This window comes from Vigna unguiculata, unplaced genomic scaffold, assembly GCF_037176805.1.
Source record: "Vigna unguiculata cultivar grain cowpea cultivar isolate G323 ecotype 2 unplaced genomic scaffold, ASM3717680v1 ptg000393l, whole genome shotgun sequence".
Taxonomy (NCBI): Eukaryota; Viridiplantae; Streptophyta; class Magnoliopsida; order Fabales; family Fabaceae; genus Vigna; species Vigna unguiculata.
This window is the reverse complement of record NW_028197028.1, coordinates 11,570-32,500: the sequence shown is the minus strand read 5'-3', so window position 1 is coordinate 32,500 and position 20,931 is coordinate 11,570. Positions and strand designations below refer to the sequence as shown.

Sequence of the window (20,931 nt, the reverse complement as noted above, 5' to 3'; positions counted from 1 at the left end):
AATTTTCACCTACTCTAAACTTCCGAGGACATGCGAAAAATGATAATAGATCTCGTCGTTAACGTTAATTTGAACATCCATTTTTAAATAGTAATGCATAAAGAAATATTACAAAATTGAATTCTTAGTAAAATGAAGTTCAACTCATTTCTTTTAGAATTCATTAAATGAATTCAATAATTCATAATAATAATAAAATTCTTTTTTAATGAAGAATTCAATCAATTCAATATTTTATTGATTTGTCAAAATAGACTCTTATGATAAAGAAGAACCTCTATACAGAAGCCTTGTCTTTTGGTCAAATCAAAAAAAAAGGTTCATGTCTATTTTATTTACAACACACAGTACAAATAGTAATTGATGTGATTTGTACATAAATAAAACATTATGATACTTGAATTTCTATTTGAATTTTCTATTTGCTTTAGTTGAATATCTTCTTTTATTCGATTTTTTGAATTGTTTATTTTACAATAGTCGATGATAGTCACAATAGAAATTTCAACGAACTTAGTCAATGAGCTATAATGAGTTATAAAGATCTATCTATAGATAAAAAATACACAAATAAGAAATATCATTTTATGTAATTTTATGTACAGTAGTGGGGAATTATGGGACAAAAAATAAATCCGCTTGGTTTCAGACTTGGTACAACTCAAAGTCATGATTCTATTTGGTTTGCACAACCAACAAAATATTCTGAGAATATACAAGAAGATAAAAAAATACGAGATTGGATAAAAAATTTTATACAAAAAAATAGAAGAATATCCTCGGGTGTCGAGGGAATTGGAGAGATAAAGATTCAAAAAAGAATCGATCTGATTCAAGTCATAATATATATGGGATTTCCAAAGTTATTAATAGAGGGTAAGCCTCAAAAAATCGAAGAATTACAGACGAATATGCACAAAAAACTGAATTGTGTGAATAGAAAACTAAACATTGCTATTGTAAAAGTTACAAATGCTTATAAACACCCTAATATTCTTGCAGAATTTATAGCTGGACAATTAAAGAATAGAGTTTCATTTCGTAAAGCAATGAAAAAAGCTATTGAATTAACTGAACAAGCAGGTACAAAAGGAGTTCAAGTACAGATTGCAGGACGTATTGATGGAAAAGAAATTGCACGTGTCGAATGGATCAGAGAAGGTAGGGTTCCTCTCCAAACCATTCGAGCTAAAATTGAATATTGTTGTTATACAGTTCGAACTATTTATGGAGTTTTAGGGATAAAAGTTTGGATATTTTCGAAATAAAGAAAAATATGTCCTTCTTTCTATTCAATAATTCAATGTCCTATTTTGATTTTATATAAAACAAAAAAGAAAAAATTACTCGATTTTGATTCTCAAAAATTTATCTATTTTATAAGATTGAATCGACTAAAAAAAGAAATTAATCATTTTATAGAGGATTGCCATGCTTAGTGTGTGACTCGTTAGTTTTTTAGAATGATTAAAAAAAAAAAAGAAACCGGTTAATAGTATCAATTCATTTAAAAAGAACTAATAACCAACACATCACTTCGGATTATCTAGATCTAAAGAATTAGTCAAAAGAAAAAAAATTTAATAAAAAAAGAATATAGCAACTGAAAAATTGTGAAAGATAAAAGAAAAAAAAGATTATTTAGTTGTAAAGCAATAAAAATATATAGATAAAAGAAAAGGTGAAAGAAAGAGATTAAAATATATCAATGATATAGAATTCGAATATGTAAAGGTCTATGGGTCATCTCAGAAAAGATAGTGTATTAAAGCATCCTTAAAAATAAAAAAGAATAATATATATATTTTTTTTTTATTTTTAATGTCAATAAATTAAGAGCTCTGAATCAAGAAAAACTGATAATATTGATTCACGAAAAAAGAAATGAATATTCTATTCTAAAAAAATTTTATTAATTTTTAGCTATGAGAAAGGCTCCATTGTCGAATTAAAACCTAACCATTAATCGAGAGGCGATGGGAACGACGAAACCTGCAAATACTTAAGACTTAAGATTTTATTAAAAAAATCTTAAAGAAAACAAATCTTAATGATTTCTTAGGTGGGATGGCGGAAGAAACCTAAAAACAATCCATTTTTTAGGAGTTGTACCCTACATTAACATCTGAATTTCATTACATCTGAATTTGAGAATAAAAGAGTAAATATTCGCCCGCGAGAATTTTTCTTTTATTGAATTTTTTTATATTTTTGCCAATTCTAAGAATCGATATTGAAAACAAGATCTAAAAATTTCGAAGATTGTATGAAATCTCAAAAAATACCGAGATTTCGTTATTTACTAAACATATGACTATTTCTATTATTTTATCGATTAGATAGAATCTATATCCATATAGATATAGATATTTGAATTACTTCATTCGCGAGGAGCCGTATGAGGTGAAAATCTCATGTACGGTTCTGTAATAAAGATGGAATTGAAAAACAACCATCAATTATAACCCCCAAAGAACCAGATTTCGTAAACAACATAGAGGAAGAATGAAGGGAATATCCTATCGAGGTAATAATATTTGCTTCGGAAGATATGCTCTTCAGGCACTTGAGCCAGCTTGGATAACATCTAGACAAATAGAAGCGGGACGGCGGGCAATGTCAAGAAATGTTCGCCGAGGTGGACAAATATGGGTACGTATTTTTCCAGACAAACCGGTTACAGTAAGACCTACTGAAACACGTATGGGTTCAGGAAAAGGATTTCCCGAATATTGGGTAGCTGTTGTTAAACCTGGGAAAATACTTTATGAAATGGGTGGAGTACCAGAAAATATAGCAAGAAAGGCTATTTCAATAGCATCATCCAAAATGCCGATACGAACTCAATTCATTATTTCAGGATAATAAAAGAGAACCAAAGAAAATAGGTCTTTAGAATGAAAAGAAAAAAGGCAATAATAGGTTCCTTTTTTTTTGAACACAAAATATTTTTACTTCCTTTTTTAGATTGAAATAATAAAAAAATGATATGATTCAACCTCAAACTCATTTGAATGTAGCGGATAACAGCGGAGCACGTGAACTGATGTGTATTCGAATCCTAGGAGCTAGTAATCGACGATATGCTTATATTGGCGACATTGTTGTTGCTGTAATCAAACAAGCAGTACCAAATACGAACTTAGAAAAATCTGAAGTGATCAGAGCTGTAATTGTACGTACTTGTAAACAACTAAAACGTAGCAACGGTATAATAATTCAGTATGATGATAATGCTGCAGTTATAATTGATCAAGAAGGAAATCCAAAAGGAACTCGAATCTTTTGCGCAATCGCCCGGGAATTGAGACAGTTAAATTTCACTAAAATAGTTTCATTAGCACCTGAGGTATTATAAGAGGAAACCACGATATGGATATATTCTTTTTTTGTGAAATAGATAAATGTATCTATTTTATCTCAAAAATATATCTTTTGTAATAATTATTATTTTGAAGAATTCGTACTTATAAGTTTTAGAAGTAGCCATTTTTCTTTATTTCAGATTTATACTTGAAAACCTAAACAATATCTATATCTATCTATATATAGATATGGGCGAACGACGGGAATTGAACCCGCGCATGGTGGATTCACAATCCACTGCCTTGATCCACTTGGCTACATCCGCCCTTATAGTAAAAATGATCTATATCTCAAATTCTACCTTTTCATTATAAAGGAAAAAAAAAAAGATAAGGAATCATTAAATCAATCAAAACGTATGTATAAATCTATAGAAATCTAAAAAAAAAGATTACTAATCCAATATCCAATATAAAGGAGCAATATTAACAAGTTGATATTGCTCCTTTATTTTAAACAAAAACTCGTCTACTTTAAATTAAGATCAAAATTTTATCCATTAACAGATGGAGCTTCCATCGCAGCTAGATCTAGAGGGAAATTATGAGCATACGTTCATGCATTACTTCCATACCAAGGTTAGCTCGGTTAATAATATCAGCCCAGGTATTTATTACACGACCTTGACTATCAACTACGGATGGTTGAAATTAAAACCATTTAAGTTGAAAGCCATAGTGCTGATACCTAAAGCGGTAAACCAAATACCTACTACAGGCCAAGCAGCTAGGAAGAAATGTAAAGAACGAGAATTGTTGAAACTTGCATATTGGAAGATTAATCGGCCAAAATAACCATGAGCAGCTACAATATTATAAGTTTCTTCCTCTTGACCAAATCTGTAACCTTCATTAGCGGATTCATTTTCTGTGGTTTCCTGATCAAACTAGAAGTTACCAAGGAACCATGCATAGCACTGAATAGGGAGCCGCCGAATACAACAGCTACACCTAACATGTGAAATGGATGCATAAGAATTATTATGCTCAGCCTGAAATACAATCATAAAATTGAAAGTACCTGAATTCCTAGAGGCATACCATCCGAAAAGCTTCCTTGACCAATAGGATAGATCAAGAAAACAGCAGTAGCGCTGCAACAGGAGCTGAATATGCAACAGCAATCAAGACGCATACCCAGACGAAAACTAAGTTCCCACTCACGACCCATGTAGCAAGCTACACCAAGTAAGAAGTGTAGAACAATTAGTTCATAAGGACCGCCGTTGTATAACCACTCATCAACAGAAGCTGCTTCCCAGATCGGATAAAAATGCAAACCTATAGCCGCAGAAGTAGGAATAATCGCACCAGAAATGATATTGTTTCCATAAAGTAGAGATCCAGAAACAGGCTCACGAATACCATCAATATCTACTGGAGGGGCAGCGATAAAAGCGATAATAAATACAGAAGTTGCAGTCAATAAAGTAGGAAACATCAAAACACCAAACCATCCAATGTAAAGACGATTTCGGTGCTGGTTATCCAATTACAGAAGCGACCCCATAGGCTTTCGCTCTCGCGTCTCTCTAAAATTGCAGTCATGGTAAAATCTTGGTTCATTTAATCATTAGGGACTCCCAAGCACAAAAATTCTCTATAATGCGAGAATTTGAGGACTTGTTATTCAACAGTATAACATGACTTATATACCAGTGTCAACCAATACTAATATCCATAGTATGTTCTTATTCATTAGTATGTTCTTATTCATTTCGGTTTATTCCGAATTTACCTTGTTTATCCCATTTCATTGATTCATAAAAAAAGTTTATTTTCTATATATCATTCTATTTATAGAAATAGAGAATAGAAATATAGATATAATACAACATCGATCTACAAAAATGAGTTGCCCGGGACTTGAACCCGAACTAGTCGGATGAAGTAGATAATTTTTTCTTGAATAAAATTCAACAATAGAATAAAACAAGAAAAAATCCCTCCCCAAGCCGTGTTGCAGTTTTCATTGCACACGGCTTTCCCTATGTATACATCTAAACCTTAATTACTTGCCTAGCAAAAGACTCTAAGAAAGTGAAATATAATATTTAATTCATTAACCCCGAATCTTGACTCTGACTACATGAGCATTTCAAATCCTATATATAGATATAGAAGACTAAAAAAAATGATTTTTTTATCCTCATTGAATAAAAAGAAGGAAGTTCGTTTTATCAATTTACACCGATTTAAAAAAATAACATAACCTATTTTCAATTATAAATAATTGACGAAATCGTTTCTTAAAAGAATATCCAAATACCAATACGACCTCTATAAAACCTACGCAAAGTAAAAGAAGTTCTTGGAAAAATCAAAGAAAAAGATCTTCTTCTGTAAAAAATTCTTGCAATAATTTTTCTGAACTTAATTTTTTCAAATAAATGCGCACAGTACTTTTATGCTTACGAGCAAAGTTTTTATACAAGAAAACCGAAGTATATATTTTATTTGATAGAAAACTCTTTTTTTTTGCAGATCCATTGTAATAATGAGAAAAATTTCTGCATATGCGCAAAAACCGGTCAATAATATCAAAATCAGATAAATTGGCCCAAACCGGCTTACTAATAGGATGACCCATTACATTACAAAATTTTGTTTTAGCCAATGATCTCATTAGAGGAATAATGGGAACTATTGTATCAAGTTTTTTTATAACAATTTTAATAAGAAATGAATTTTGCAACATTTGACTTCGTACTACTGAAAGATTAGTGGAATACTTAAAAAATAGCCTAAAAAGTGAAATGAATACTGAGATAATTCGTTTATATAGATCGTTTCTAGTCCAGCCCAAATATCAAAATGACATTGCCATAAATATATAAAATAGTATTTCCATTTATTTATCAAAAAGGAGTATTCTTTAAAACCAGAATTGATTTTCCTTGATATCTACATAATGGATGAAAGTATCCTTAAAGAAGAAGAAAGTATATGAACAATTCTTAGTAGATACTTCTACAAGATGTTTTATTTTTTCATAGAAAAAAATTCGCTCAAAAAAAAACGCGAAAATGTTTTAACTGTAACTGAGAGGATTTGTTACGTAGAAAAAGAAAGATAGATTCATATTCCATACATATAAATTATATAGGAACAAGAAAATTCTTCGATTCCTTTTTGAAAAAAAAGTAAAAATCCATTTTTTTTGGAGGAAAAAGACTATTCCAATTATAATAGTAATAAAAAAACAACCTTATTAAATGAAAGAAAGAGACATCTTTTATCGAATATCGCAGGATTTGAACCAAGATTTCCAGATGGATAGGATAGGGTATTCGTATATCTGACTTATGATTTAAATATATCAGTTGATCTTCGAAAAAGGGAAAGATCGAATGAATGATTGAAAATTTTTATAAGATTTTACGATTTCTAATCCCCTTAAGAAGAGCTAAATAATTGTAGAGAAAATAGAATCTCCACGACGATACCAAAACCTTCTAATATTATTTGAGAAAAAAAATGATAATTATAACCCACAAAAGTATTTTTTTTAGAATCATTAACAAAAAGAATGAAATGAGTCTGTTGATACATTCGAGTACTTAAACGTTTTACAATTAGCTAAACTAAATTTATTGTTATAATCGACATTTTCTATAAAAAAGGACTCATGAGCATAAGCTAGTCCATAAATAGATTCCCGAAAAAAAAGTGGGTATAGGATGTCCTGGTATCGAGATCTACGGAGTTCTAAATATGCTTGATATTGCTCCATTAAAAAAAAAAAGTCTATTTGGTCAAACAAAGAATCAGAGATTCATTGGATTATCAAATGATACATAGTGCGATATGTCAAAACAGAAAATTATAGGTATAAAATATATACCTAGAGAAGTAAAACCCATTAACGGACTCTCTCTAATCGATTTTTTGCCTAATTTTTGTTCTAGGATAACGAGCTAATTAAGAATCCTTTATTTTTTTTTTACCTAATCGCTCTTTTGATTTTGGAAAAAATATCTTTATCAATATACTCTTTCTTTTACACATTTATCGCTACCCCAAAATACCAAAGATAATGGAAAATAGCTATATAGTTAGGACTCATAACAAAAATAAACCATTCACCAGAAAAGCTTTTCCCACATCAAGCACTAACCTATTTTTAACGTACAATAGATGGGGTAATGATCCAATAAAAATAAATGAAAGCTCGATGCTTTTTGTTTCCCTATTAGAATTAGAACCACCAAGTTCTATCCCTTTATTAATCAAACCCAACGGAATTTTTTTTGTTACGAGCCAAAAATTCAAACAAAAATTTGAGCTGGATCCTAAAGAATGAAATATTTTTAGAATTCTTCATTGATACGACATGCTCACTTTTTCCAGTCATTCCTTTCTGGATCAGTCGTGGTTTTACAAGCTCTACCGATAGTATCGACGAACCCATTGCTTCATAGAAATGCGTAAAAAATAGAGTCGCTCTTAAAAGCCGAGTACTCTACCATTGAGTTAGCAACCCCATTACATTTAAAAAATAAGGTGGATATTTATACCCAATCGCAAATCAAAAAATAAAATTACAAAATTGAATTGTCTAAAAAACTAAAAAAAGATATACCACCTATTTAAATACTATGTTCTTGAAATACTATGTTAGAGTTATCCATTATTATTATATATATAAGACTATATATATTGGTATATATAGATCTAATATTTTCGTATATATATTCGTGTTTACCTTTCAATTCACTTACTTATTCATAACAAAGTTTTTCTTGTTTGTCTCGCAGAAAGAAAACCAATGAACCTACCATTTGATGAAGTAATAACGCCTATTTAACGTAAGTAAGGTGATCAATTTATTCACGATCGGATTATATTTATTTGATACAGTGTTGTCAATATTAGTATTGAAAAAAAAAATACAATCGAATAAATACAATCGAATTAATAAGATTTTCAATCTTATTAATTCGATTATTAGTATTATGTTAGAATTACTTATAAGAAAAATTATTTAAATATATATATATCTTTTTTTATTCTAAAATGATATTCTAAACTAAAAAAACGTATAAAATTATAGAAATAAGAAATCAATAGGAAAATACAAATTTCATATAGAAATGGAACAACTTCCCTATTATGTGAAATTCACATCGAAAAAGGCAATAGCCAGTTTCCCTTATAAATTGTAATCACTTTTTTCGTAAAATATCGTCTACTTACTATGCTTCTATTCCAATACGAAAGATAGAAATCTGTTTAATAATTAAGTATCTTTGTATTCGGCTCAATCCTTCTTTTAGGAAAAGATTGTGCCGAGTTTAATTGCAATTAATCCAAGTATCCATTGCTTCGAATTCAAATAGTATCCATTGCTTCGAATTCAATTTGATCTCCTTCCATACTTCGCAAGCAGCAGCTAATTCAGGACTCCATTTGCTAGCCTCACGGATAATTTCATTACCTTCACGAGCAAGATCACGTCCTTCATTTCGAGCCTTCACACAGGCTTCAAGAGCTACTCGATTAGCTACAGCACCTGGTGCATTTCCCCAAGGGTGTCTAAAGTTCCTCCGCCAAATTGAAGTACGAAATCATCTCCAAAGATTTCGGTCAGAGCAGGCATATGCCAAACGTGAATACCTCCCGAAGCAACAGGCAGAACACCTGTAGAGAAACCCAATCCTGAGTGAAATAAATACCACGACTTCGATCTTTTCAACAAAATCATCACGCAGTAAGTCAACAAAACCTAAAGGTGATATCTCTTTCCCCTTCAAGTTTACCTACTACGGTACCGGAGTGAACATGATCTCCACCAGACAAACGTAATGCTTTAGCTAATACACGAAAGTGCATACCATGATTCTTTTGTCTGTCGATAACTGCATGCATTGCACGATGTATATGAAGAAGTAGACCATTATCTCGGCAATAATGAGCCAAGCTAGTATTTGCAGTGAATCCCCCTGTTAAATAATCATGCATTACGATAGGAACGCCTAATTCTCTGGCAAATACAGCTCTTTTCATCATTTCTTCGCATGTACCCGCAGTTGCATTCAAGTAATGCCCTTTGATTTCACCTGTTTCAGCCTGTGATTTAAAAATCGCTTCAGCACAAAATAAGAAACGTCTCTCCAACGCATAAATGGTTGGGAATTCACATTTTCATCATCTTTGGTAAAATCAAGTCCCCCACGAAGACATTCATAAACAGCTCTACCATAATTCTTAGCGGATAACCCCAATTTAGGTTTAATAGTACATCCTAATGGGACGACCATACTTGTTCAATTTATCTCTCTCAACTTGGATGCCGTGAGGCGGACCTTGGAAAGTTTTAATATAAGCGGTTGGGATTCGCAAATCCTCCAGACGTAGAGCACGCAGTGCCTTGAACCCAAATACATTACCGACAATAGAAGTAAACATGTTAGTAACAGAACCTTCTTCAAAAAGGTCTAAAGGATAAGCTACGTAAGCAATATATTGATTTTCTTCCCAGCAACAGGTTCGATGTGATTGCATCGTCCTTTGTAACGATCAAGACTGGTAAGCCCATCGGTCCACACAGTTTGTCCATGTACCAGTAGAAGATTCGGCGGCTACCGCAGCACCTGCTTCTTCAGGTGGAACTCCAGGTTGAGAGTTACTCGAAATGCTGCCAAGATATCAGTATCTTTGGTTTCATACTCAGGGAGTATAATAATTCAATTTATAATCTTTAACACCAGCTTTGAACCCAACACTTGCTTTAGTCTCTGTTTGTGGGGACATAAATCCCTCCTACAACTCTTGAATTAAGAATTCTTGAAACAATAAGGTCTACTCGATATGACTTAGGAGTTAATGAAATCTTTTACAAAAATCAACTACTATTATCAATTAATCCCAAAGGTTCGTTATGTTATTATTAATTAAACGATGGTATTTGATTTGTCAAATACATCATTATTGTATACTCTTTTCTATGTATGGCGCAACCCAATCTTTTTTTTTTTTCAATTTGATCTTATTTTTTAATTTGAAATCGAAAGATCTAATCTAAATAATAATAATAATTTATTCTTAATCTTGACAGTGATATATGTTGTCTATGTAAATCCTAGATGTAAAAATAGGCAGCTTTCTCCCCGGAAAATAAAAAAAGAGGTCAAAAAATAGGGAAACAGAGGGTAAGTCTAAAAAATTGTCTACTGAGGAAATACGAAAGCCAATGATAAAAAAAATGAATTCTAAATTAAGGTACAGGTTCGAATTCCATACAGAATATAGATGATATTTTCTAGAATGATAGAAAAAAGAAAAGACTTTCGAAAGATTTTATCCAATTGAAATTTTCAAATAACTGCAGTAAGCTTAAGAATTCAATAATTGAATTTGAATAAGTAAGTAAACAGTTAAAGAGGATTGATGGAATAGTACCAAAAAATGGAGTACTAACTCCCATTTCTTATTTCTTTTTGAATTAACCGATCAACTTGCTTTCTTATCGAACATTTCTTTTTGATTTAAAAACTTTTTCGGAAAAAAAAATTGGCTTTTGATATGCGAATAAATCCTCTACTTCCGGTCCCTGAAGTTTCTCGATTGAAAAAAAAAATCTGGGACATATTGACCAAATAATTGGTCCGGTACTAGATGTAGCCTTTCCCCCGGGGAAGATGCCTAATATTTACAATGCTCTGGTAGTTAAGGGTCGAGATACTGTTGGTCAACAAATTAATGTGACTTGTGAAGTACAACAATTATTAGGAAATAATCGAGTTAGGGCTGTAGCTATGAGTGCTACAGATGGTCTAATGAGAGGAATGCAAGTTATTGACACAGGAACTCCCCTAAGTGTTCCAGTAGGCGGAGCAACTCTAGGACGAATTTTCAACGTGCTTGGAGAGCCGATTGATAATTTAGGTCCTGTAGATACTCGTACAACATCTCCCATTCATAGATCTGCGCCTACCTTTATACAATTAGATACAAAATTATCTATTTTTGAAACAGGAATAAAAGTAGTAGATCTTTTAGCTCCTTATCGTCGTGGAGGAAAAATAGGACTTTTCGGTGGAGCTGGAGTGGGTAAAACAGTACTTATTATGGAATTGATCAATAACATTGCCAAAGCTCATGGAGGTGTATCTGTATTTGGCGGAGTAGGTGAGCGTACTCGCGAGGGAAATGATCTTTATATGGAAATGAAAGAATCTGGAGTAATTAATGAACAAAATATTGCAGAATCCAAAGTAGCTTTAGTATATGGTCAAATGAATGAACCACCCGGAGCTCGTATGAGAGTTGGTTTAACTGCCCTAACTATGGCGGAATATTTTCGAGATGTCAATGAGCAAGATGTACTTCTATTTATCGACAATATCTTCCGCTTCGTTCAAGCAGGATCTGAAGTATCTGCCTTATTGGGTCGAATGCCCTCTGCTGTGGGTTATCAACCCACTCTTAGTACTGAAATGGGTTCTTTACAAGAAAGAATCACTTCTACCAAAGAAGGGTCCATAACTTCTATTCAAGCAGTTTATGTACCTGCCGACGATTTAACTGACCCTGCTCCTGCTACGACATTTGCACATTTAGATGCTACTACTGTACTATCAAGAGGATTAGCCGCCAAAGGTATCTATCCAGCAGTAGATCCTTTAGATTCAACCTCAACTATGCTCCAACCTCGAATCGTTGGTGAAGAACATTATGAGACTGCGCAACGAGTTAAACAAACTTTACAACGTTACAAAGAACTTCAAGACATTATAGCTATCCTTGGCTTGGACGAATTATCCGAAGAAGATCGCTTAACCGTAGCAAGAGCACGAAAAATTGAGCGTTTCTTATCACAACCTTTTTTCGTAGCAGAAGTTTTTACCGGTTCGGCTGGAAAATATGTTGGTCTAGTAGAAACAATTAGAGGGTTTAATTTGATTCTTTCTGGAGAATTAGACGGTCTTCCTGAACAAGCCTTTTATTTGGTAGGTAATATCGATGAAGCTACTGCGAAGGCTACGAACTTAGAAACGGAGAGCAATTTGAAGAAATGACTTTAAATCTTTGTGTATTGACCCCCAATCGAATTGTTTGGGATTCAGAAGTGAAGGAAATCATTTTACCTACTAATAGCGGACAAATTGGAGTATTACCTAATCATGCGCCTATTGCCTCAGCTGTCGATATAGGTATTTTGAGAATACGTCTTAAAGACCAATGGTTAACAATGGCTCTGATGGGGGGGTTTTGAGAATACGTCTTAAAGACCAATGGTTAACAATGGCTCTGATGGGGGGGTTTGCTAGAATAAATAATAATGAGATAACTGTTTTAGTAAATGATGCGGAAAAGGGTAGTGACATTGATCCACAAGAAGCACAGCAAACTCTTGAAATAGCAGAAACTAATTTGAATAAGGCTGAAGGCAAGAGACAAACAATTGAGGCAAATCTAGCTCTTAGACGAGCTAGAACACGAGTAGAGGCTATCAATGTTATTTCATAACAAGTTGAAATTGATGCGTCCCAATATCCGAAAACAATAAAAAGAAAAAAGAAACAGTCAGAAGAAAAAAGTAAGTAGAAAAGCTTATTAGATACCACAGTCAAAGGTATCTAATAAGTTATAACTATACCTTACCTACTATTGGATTTGAACCAATGACTCCCGCCGTATGAAAGCAATACTCTAACCACTGAGTTAAGTAGGTAATTTAGGACTCCTCCTCAAAAAAAAAAAAAGAAGAGTACCCATCTATCAGATTAATTGATTATAAATGTAAAATTACTGATAAGCAATACCAACCCCCGTTCAAGGGATTCGATCATGTAATATTCATCTTGACAAGCAATTATCTTCATACTATGATAAAATATGTATCAAAAACACAAGGGCTGTAGCTCAGTTAGGTAGAGCACCTCGTTTACACGAGCGCCAATGCTTTTTTTCAGAGGAGTTCATCTTGTAATTAAAAAAGTTTATCTTATAGTAAGAAATCGGTGTCTTACTCCATTTTAAGGAACAAAACAAGAGAACACTAGCCTGACAAAGGGTTTAGCCATAAAATCGAATCCATAATTGATTTGAGATATTGATAAGGTGAATACCCATTTCTCGTCAATGCTAAACATAAAGGGTATAGGGACCTAAAAAAGATTATCTTTTCTTCCTATTTTATGAACTTTAAGGTGTATGAAGTGTCATTTCTTATCTTCTATTTTAATTTTAGTAGGTGGATAAAGAGTCCATTTAACTTAAGTTGATCTAGGCCAGAAGCAGACCTACGTCAAGATAATCCTTCTTTGAAACACTTTGGTAGTGCTCTTTGATTGTTATACAAATAAAAAAGAAGAGCATAGGGAATCATCTCTTTATTCTTTACTGTAAAAAAAAAAAAAGATGGTGGACTAACTAATATTTTTATCAGTTAATGAAAAAGCTCAATGCAAAAAAAAATGCATGTTGGGTTTTGAAAACAATTTAAATCATTTAGATAATAATTAGTTTGATCTGTTTTACCGAGAAGGTCTACGGTTCGAGTCCGTATAGCCCTAATATTCCTACAGATACTAATAATATTAATACTATTTTGGATCGAATAGATCTCATTACTAAGACTATTACTAAAAAAAAAACAATTTGTAACTTTCTATTCGAACATATTCATATTCGATAGAATAATATTAATATTAGTATATTCAGCTAGTCTAAAAAAATGGAGACTTTAGACTAAAAATGAAAATGAATTTGGTATATTTTCTACATTCAGAGGAGTACTTTTATGTTTCTTCTTTACGAATATGATATTTTTTGGGCATTTCTAATAATATCAAGTTTGATTCCTATTTTGGCATTTCTAATTTCTGGAATTTTAGCCCCCATTAGCAAGGGACCGGAAAAACTTTCTAGTTATGAATCCGGAATAGAACCAATAGGCGATGCTTGGTTACAATTTCGAATCCGTTATTATATGTTTGCTCTCATTTTTGTTGTTTTTGATGTTGAAACGGTTTTTCTTTATCCATGGGCAATGAGTTTCGATGTATTAGGGGTATCCGTATTTTTAGAAGCTTTCTTATTCGTGCTTATCCTAATTGTTGGTTCAGTTTATGCATGGCGAAAGGGGGCATTAGAATGGTCTTAATTCTTGACTATTTAGACAATTAGAAAAAAAAATATTGAGACAATTATGAATTCCATTGAGTTTCCCTTACTTGATCAAACAACCCAAAATTCAGTTATTTCAACGACATTAAATGATTTTTCAAATTGGTCAAGATTATCCAGTTTATGGCCGCTTCTTTATGGTACGAGTTGTTGCTTCATTGAATTTGCTTCATTAATAGGATCACGATTCGATTTTGATCGTTATGGACTAGTACCACGATCGAGTCCTAGGCAGGCGGACCTAATTTTAACAGCGGGCACTGTAACTATGAAAATGGCCCCTTCTTTAGTTCGATTATATGAACAAATGCCCGAACCTAAATATGTTATTGCTATGGGAGCCTGTACAATTACGGGGGGGATGTTTAGTACCGATTCTTATAGTACTGTTCGAGGCGTAGATAAGCTAATTCCTGTAGATGTATATTTGCCGGGCTGTCCACCTAAACCGGAGGCCATTATAGATGCTATAACAAAACTTCGTAAGAAAATATCTCGAGAAATATATGAAGATCCAATGAGTTTTCAACGAGAGAATAGATGTTTTACTACCAACCATAAGTTTCATGTTGGATACAGTACTTATACTGACAATTATGGTCAAGAATTTTTCTATCAACCGCCATCTACTTCAGAGATATCGTCTGACACATTTTTTTAAAGTACAATAATAAAAAGCAATTCCTTTTTTAAAAATTTCATCGTATTTTAAAAATTTCATCGTAATAGAAAATACTAATACCAAACTCATAAAAAAAATTTAGGAGAAGCAAAAAATGCAAGGTCGTTTGTCTTCTTGGCTAGTCAAACATGGACTAATTCATAGATCCTTGGGTTTCGATTACCTAGGAATAGAGACTTTACAAATAAAGCCCGAGGATTGGCATTCCATTGCTGTCATTTTATATGTATATGGTTACAATTATCTACGTTCTCAATGTGCCTATGATGTAGCACCCGGAGGACTCTTAGCTAGTGTATATCATTTTACAAGAATAGAGTATGGTATAAATCAACCCGAAGAGGTATGCATAAAAATATTTGTATCAAGAAAAAATCCCAGAATTCCTTCGATTTTTTGGGTTTGGAAAAGTGCGGATTTTCAAGAAAAGGAATCTTATGATATGTTGGGAATCTCTTATGATAGTCATCCGCGTCTAAGACGTATTTTAATGCCCGAAAATTGGATAGGATGGCCTTTGCGTAAAGATTATATTGCTCCAAATTTTTATGAAATACAAGATGCTCACTAAATGATAAAAATAATAAACTAATCCAAACTTCTGCAACCCCAGTCAAAGAATATAAGTACATTCTGTTATAGATCAGACAAAATAATTGATTGACATTAAATCAGGCAGAGTAATGGAAGTTGCATTCAGATATTATTATGTGAGAAATCACAAAATTCAGAAATAATAGAATGAATAATTATAGGGTTTAAAATAGGATGGATAGGAGTTTCTTAAGATTCTAAAACAAAAACAATACTGAGTTCTTATCAGCCAAGCCAATAAAAGAAATAGGATGAACTGCAAAAATTCTTTATCTTTATAATAAACTAATTCTTTATCTTTATAATAAACTATATAACGTGCACATCACCATCAATTATACGGCCACGAAAAAAAAAACACAAAGAAAAGGGCTCGATTCTATTTTGGTAATCCTTCTCAGATGAATTCTTAATATTCTCACTCCACCCCAGAACTTCGACTTTTAGGTCTTTTAACCAACTAATTAAACCACTCGAATATTATGGAAATAGAAACCTTTTTTTGTATCGCAGAAAAAAAAGGAAAAAAATAGATAAAGAATTCATTATCTATATATCTATATCTATATATATATAGATACTATAGATAAGCGAATATACCTAATAAAAAATTGCATCTATTCTTTAATCATCTAGGAAAAGTATATCTACAGATACCTAAATAGATCAAAGAAATATGTTATGTATCAGAATCTAGAAGAACACAAATTTGTATGAGTATCTATCCCCCATATTCATTAAAATGAATATGGGGGATAGATACTCATACAAATGAATCTTGTGTCAGGAACCAGATTTGAACTGGTGACACGAGGATTTTCAGTCCTCTGCTCTACCAACTGAGCTATCCCGACCATTCTTGAAGCTTAATACTTTGATTTTAAAAGATTTTTAAAATCTATGTTAATGAATCTATATCAACTAAGTAAAAAAAAAGTTTGTAAGTGAGTTTCCGCAGTAATAATTATTTTTTATTGTTAATCGTTAATTACGCATATGAAAATTCCTTGCTAAAAAATAAGATATTAATTTATACATTTCTGATTAAAAAAAATTCTATGTGTTTCACATATATATTTATATCTATTCCAAAACTCGTCCCTTGTCATTATGATAGATAAGAAAATTATGATAGATAGGAAATTGATGAAAATAAAAATTCCAATTTCGTTGGGAAATAATAAATCGAATAAAACACATAAATAAGGACTTCAAGATAGAGAGGATATAGGAAAAAAATTAGAAAATGAAAAAGTATTTTTGGGGATAGAGGGACTTGAACCCTCATGATTTCTTAAGTCGACGGATTTTCCTCTTACTTTCAATTTCATTGTTGTCGGTATTGACATGTAGAATAGGACTCTATCTTTATTCTCATCTGATTTATCAGTTCTTCAAGGGTTTTAGCCGATTATGATGAAGTGAATAATTTCATCAATAAATATTCCATCTTTTCTTCAACTTCGAATTGATTTGATTCACATTTTTCATTTGTGAATATTTTTATCACAAATAGATCTTCAATAATAAAATAAAAAGTAACAAATTGAAAGAGTATTTCAGTATATATATATGTTTCTAAATGTTTATCTTTGATCCATTCCTGTAATTTTGGTGAAAGGATTCTTTTACTAATGCAATAAAAAAAGTCGTCAATTTCGTTTGTTAGAACAGCTTCCATAGAGTCTCTGCACCTATCCCTTTTTTATTATCACTTTCTGAATTTTTATTTGTTTTCAGAAAACAGGATTTGGCTCAGGATTGCCCATTGTGAATTCCAGGGTTTCTCTGAATTTGAAAATTATTACTTGGTAAGTTTCCATACCAAAACTCAATCCAATTAAGTCCGTAGCGTCTACCAATTTCGCCATATCCCCATCTTTTTTTTTATTTGAATCTGATTATAATAGAATGCTTTTTTTTTCATTTCTATTATGAGAATTATGCGGGAACTTTTGAATTCATTAAATACATATTATTTTATTAAATATTAAAAACCCCTTTCTCCAATTTTATAGATTTTATTTCATCTATATTGGATACCTTTATTTGTTTGAATCAGAACTAATTCTAATATCTATATATTAACAATTCAATATACACAGATATAGACCACATATCTACTTATCTTCTATGTACCTACTTATCTTCTTTTTTCATACAATTTAGAATACTCGAATGGTCGATTCTTTTTTTTTTTTTGTTTTTGCTTAAAAAAAAAAAGAAAATAAACAATCCATTTATTCATATACAATTTATATAACTAAAACGAATCTAGTGGCTAAAAAAAACCATTCTTTTAATTGAATATAATATAGAATTAGACATTTACTTAGAAATATGGAATTCCTTAATAAATATTTACTAAAATTTATATTTATTCAAATTTACTTTAAGTACTAATAAATAATCTTTTTGAAAGAAATCAATTTAATAATATATATCTAGAATAGTAGATCGAAATAAATTATATTAAATAAATTATATTAATATAATATTAATTATTATCTTGCACTTTATGTTATCAGATAAAATAAATAATAGAAATAATAAAAATTGGGTTTGATTTTCTATATTTTCTTTCTCTATTTTTGATGTTTGTATTAATTTGAATTTTGTTATAAATAACTAAAAATTGATAACTAAGATCCCATTCAATTCTTCTGCATATGTATATTTCGTTTACATTAGCCGGTTTAGCTCAGAGGTTAGAGCATCGCATTTGTAATGCGATGGTCATCGGTTCGAATCCGATAACCGGCTTTTCTCTATTTGTTTTTTACATAATTGATAATATCTTTTTTAGAAATAAAAAATTGGGAGAGTTCGATCTCTGCGGAAGAAATCAAGAAATTAACCTACTTTTTTGTATTCTTTTATATACAATAAATTCGGATATTGATAAAATTCATCTAATTCTTCTTTGTACTATAAAACTTTAGTAGATTTCGCTTCATTTAGAATTCTATAATATTTTTCATTTCGTTTAGTTTTCATTTCGATTTATAAGATTTTTCATTTTAAAAAAGGAGTTTTTATGTCACGTTACAGAGGACCTCGTTTCAAAAAAATACGTCGTCTAGGATATTTACCAGGACTTACTAGTAAAAGGCCAACAGTCAAAAACGAATTTCGAAATCAATTGCGCTTCAGTAAAAAATCTCAATATCGTATTCGTTTAGAAGAAAAACAAAAATTGCGTTTTCATTATGGTCTTACAGAACGACAATTGCTTAAATACGTTCGTATCTCCGGAAAAGCTAAAGGATCAACTGGTCAGGTTTTATTACAACTACTTGAAATGCGCTTGGATAACATACTTTTTCGATTGGGTATGGCTGCGACTATTCCTCAAGCCCGCCAATTTATAAACCATAGACATGTTTTAGTTAATGGTCGTATAGTGGATATACCAAGTTATCGTTGTAAACCTCAAGATATTATTACAGCAAAGGATGAACAAAAATCTAAAACTCTTATTCAAAATTATTTTGATTCAGCCCCCCATGAGAAATTGCCAAATCATTTGACTGTTCACTCCTTTCCAATATAAAGGTTTAATTAATCAAATAATAGATAATAAATGGGTTGGTTTGAAAATAAATGAATTACTGGTTGTAGAATATTATTCTCGTCAAACTTAAACTTAACTAAAATAACAAGAGTTTTTTTTACAAGGATTTTCTGCTATTCATATATCATAGACATGGATATGCGAAAATTTTTATTCCTTGCCCACCCGTTATCCACTATTTTTTGTATTACCGAAAAATGAGGAATATAAAGTTGTCCATATCAACAAACAAATTTGAAATATGAAATAATGGTATGCATTGGGATGAGTAATATTGATGAATTTGGTAAAGATTCGGAAAGAGAGGGATTCGAACCCCCGGTAAACAAAAAGCCTACATAGCAGTTCCAATGCTACGCCTTGAACCACTCGGCCATCTCTCCTATATAATGATGCCCAGAAACCGGTTGAATGTTGAATAGTGAATCAATCCTATTTTTCATAAATGCATAAAACCTATTCAAACTATAAAAATACAAAGTAAAATTAAAAAAAAACCTCCTACAAGGTCTTAGGATAAACAAATTTGATTGATGAGTTCATTTTTACGTTATTTCGCACTGTATTATAATTATACAATTCCTTTATTTGTGGGATTGATTTCTCACACCATGATTAATTAAATTATAGAATGGATTTCTACCTATGCCTAGATCTCGGATAAATGAAAATTTTATAGATAAGACCTTTTCAATTGTAGCCAATATCTTATTACGAATAATTCCGACAACTTCAGGAGAAAAAAGGGCATTCACTTATTACAGAGATGGTGTGATTTGATTCCATTTTTTTTGACCGATTTCGGTCAAAAAAAAATGGAATGGAAAAACCCCACGCGTGTTGAAGGTGAAATTTGTAAATAAAAGGATTAATTCCTTCTGTCGTGTATCCTCGATTAATGAAGCCTTATATGCTTGAATTTTAGGTTTCTAGTATTAAGCGAAAGGTTATACCTATACTTATGGGGTTAGGTCAACCCCAAATTACTAGTACTGATAGGCAACATTGGGAAAGAAGCACTACGCTTGGGAATCAAGGACACGAAAACTTTGTATCTATCTATATCCATGGCTTATCGAGATTGGGACTAACAGGAATGGTTGGGACAATAAATATCCATCTCGTTCATATTTTGGATACCCATAGAACCATCGAAGATTATTGAGGTGACTAATTCCAGGAAATTAAGCAGCGTAGAGGACAAAGAAATTGTTGAAGTTCTTATTTTTTTTTATCAAGTACCTACATACTTAATGTTAAGAAATAATTTTTGACAGGAAGGTTGGCTAGAGATTTATTGTAAAAACACTAGCTCTGTTCAGTTGAGAATGAGAATACTGGAATATTTTTTGATTTGATGGATTTTTCTCATTACACACATAAGGGGGGAGCCGTATGAGATGAAAATCTCACGTACAGTTCTGGAGCGGAGATTCTTTGAACCGAATGACGACCGTAACGGATGTCAGCTCAATCTGAAGGAAATTATGCAGAAGCTTTACAGAATTATTATGAGGCTATGCGACTGGAAATTGATCCCTATGATCGAAGTTATATACTTTATAACATAGGCCTTATTCACA

At 31.7% G+C, this 20,931-nt stretch overlaps 3 non-coding genes across 3 annotated transcripts; 1 reads left to right on the top strand and 2 right to left on the bottom strand.

Annotated features, from left to right (window-relative positions):
- Positions 1 to 16,555: 16,555 nt before the first annotated feature.
- Positions 16,556 to 16,628, bottom strand: TRNAF-GAA (transfer RNA phenylalanine (anticodon GAA)). Its single transcript has one exon. It is a non-coding gene; the product is annotated as a tRNA-Phe (tRNA).
- A 1,836-nt stretch (positions 16,629 to 18,464) lies between these two features.
- TRNAT-UGU (transfer RNA threonine (anticodon UGU)) lies at positions 18,465 to 18,537 on the top strand. Its single transcript has one exon. It is a non-coding gene; the product is annotated as a tRNA-Thr (tRNA).
- Positions 18,538 to 19,643: 1,106 nt separating this feature from the next.
- Positions 19,644 to 19,731, bottom strand: TRNAS-GGA (transfer RNA serine (anticodon GGA)). The gene has a single exon. It is a non-coding gene; the product is annotated as a tRNA-Ser (tRNA).
- Positions 19,732 to 20,931: the final 1,200 nt, after the last annotated feature.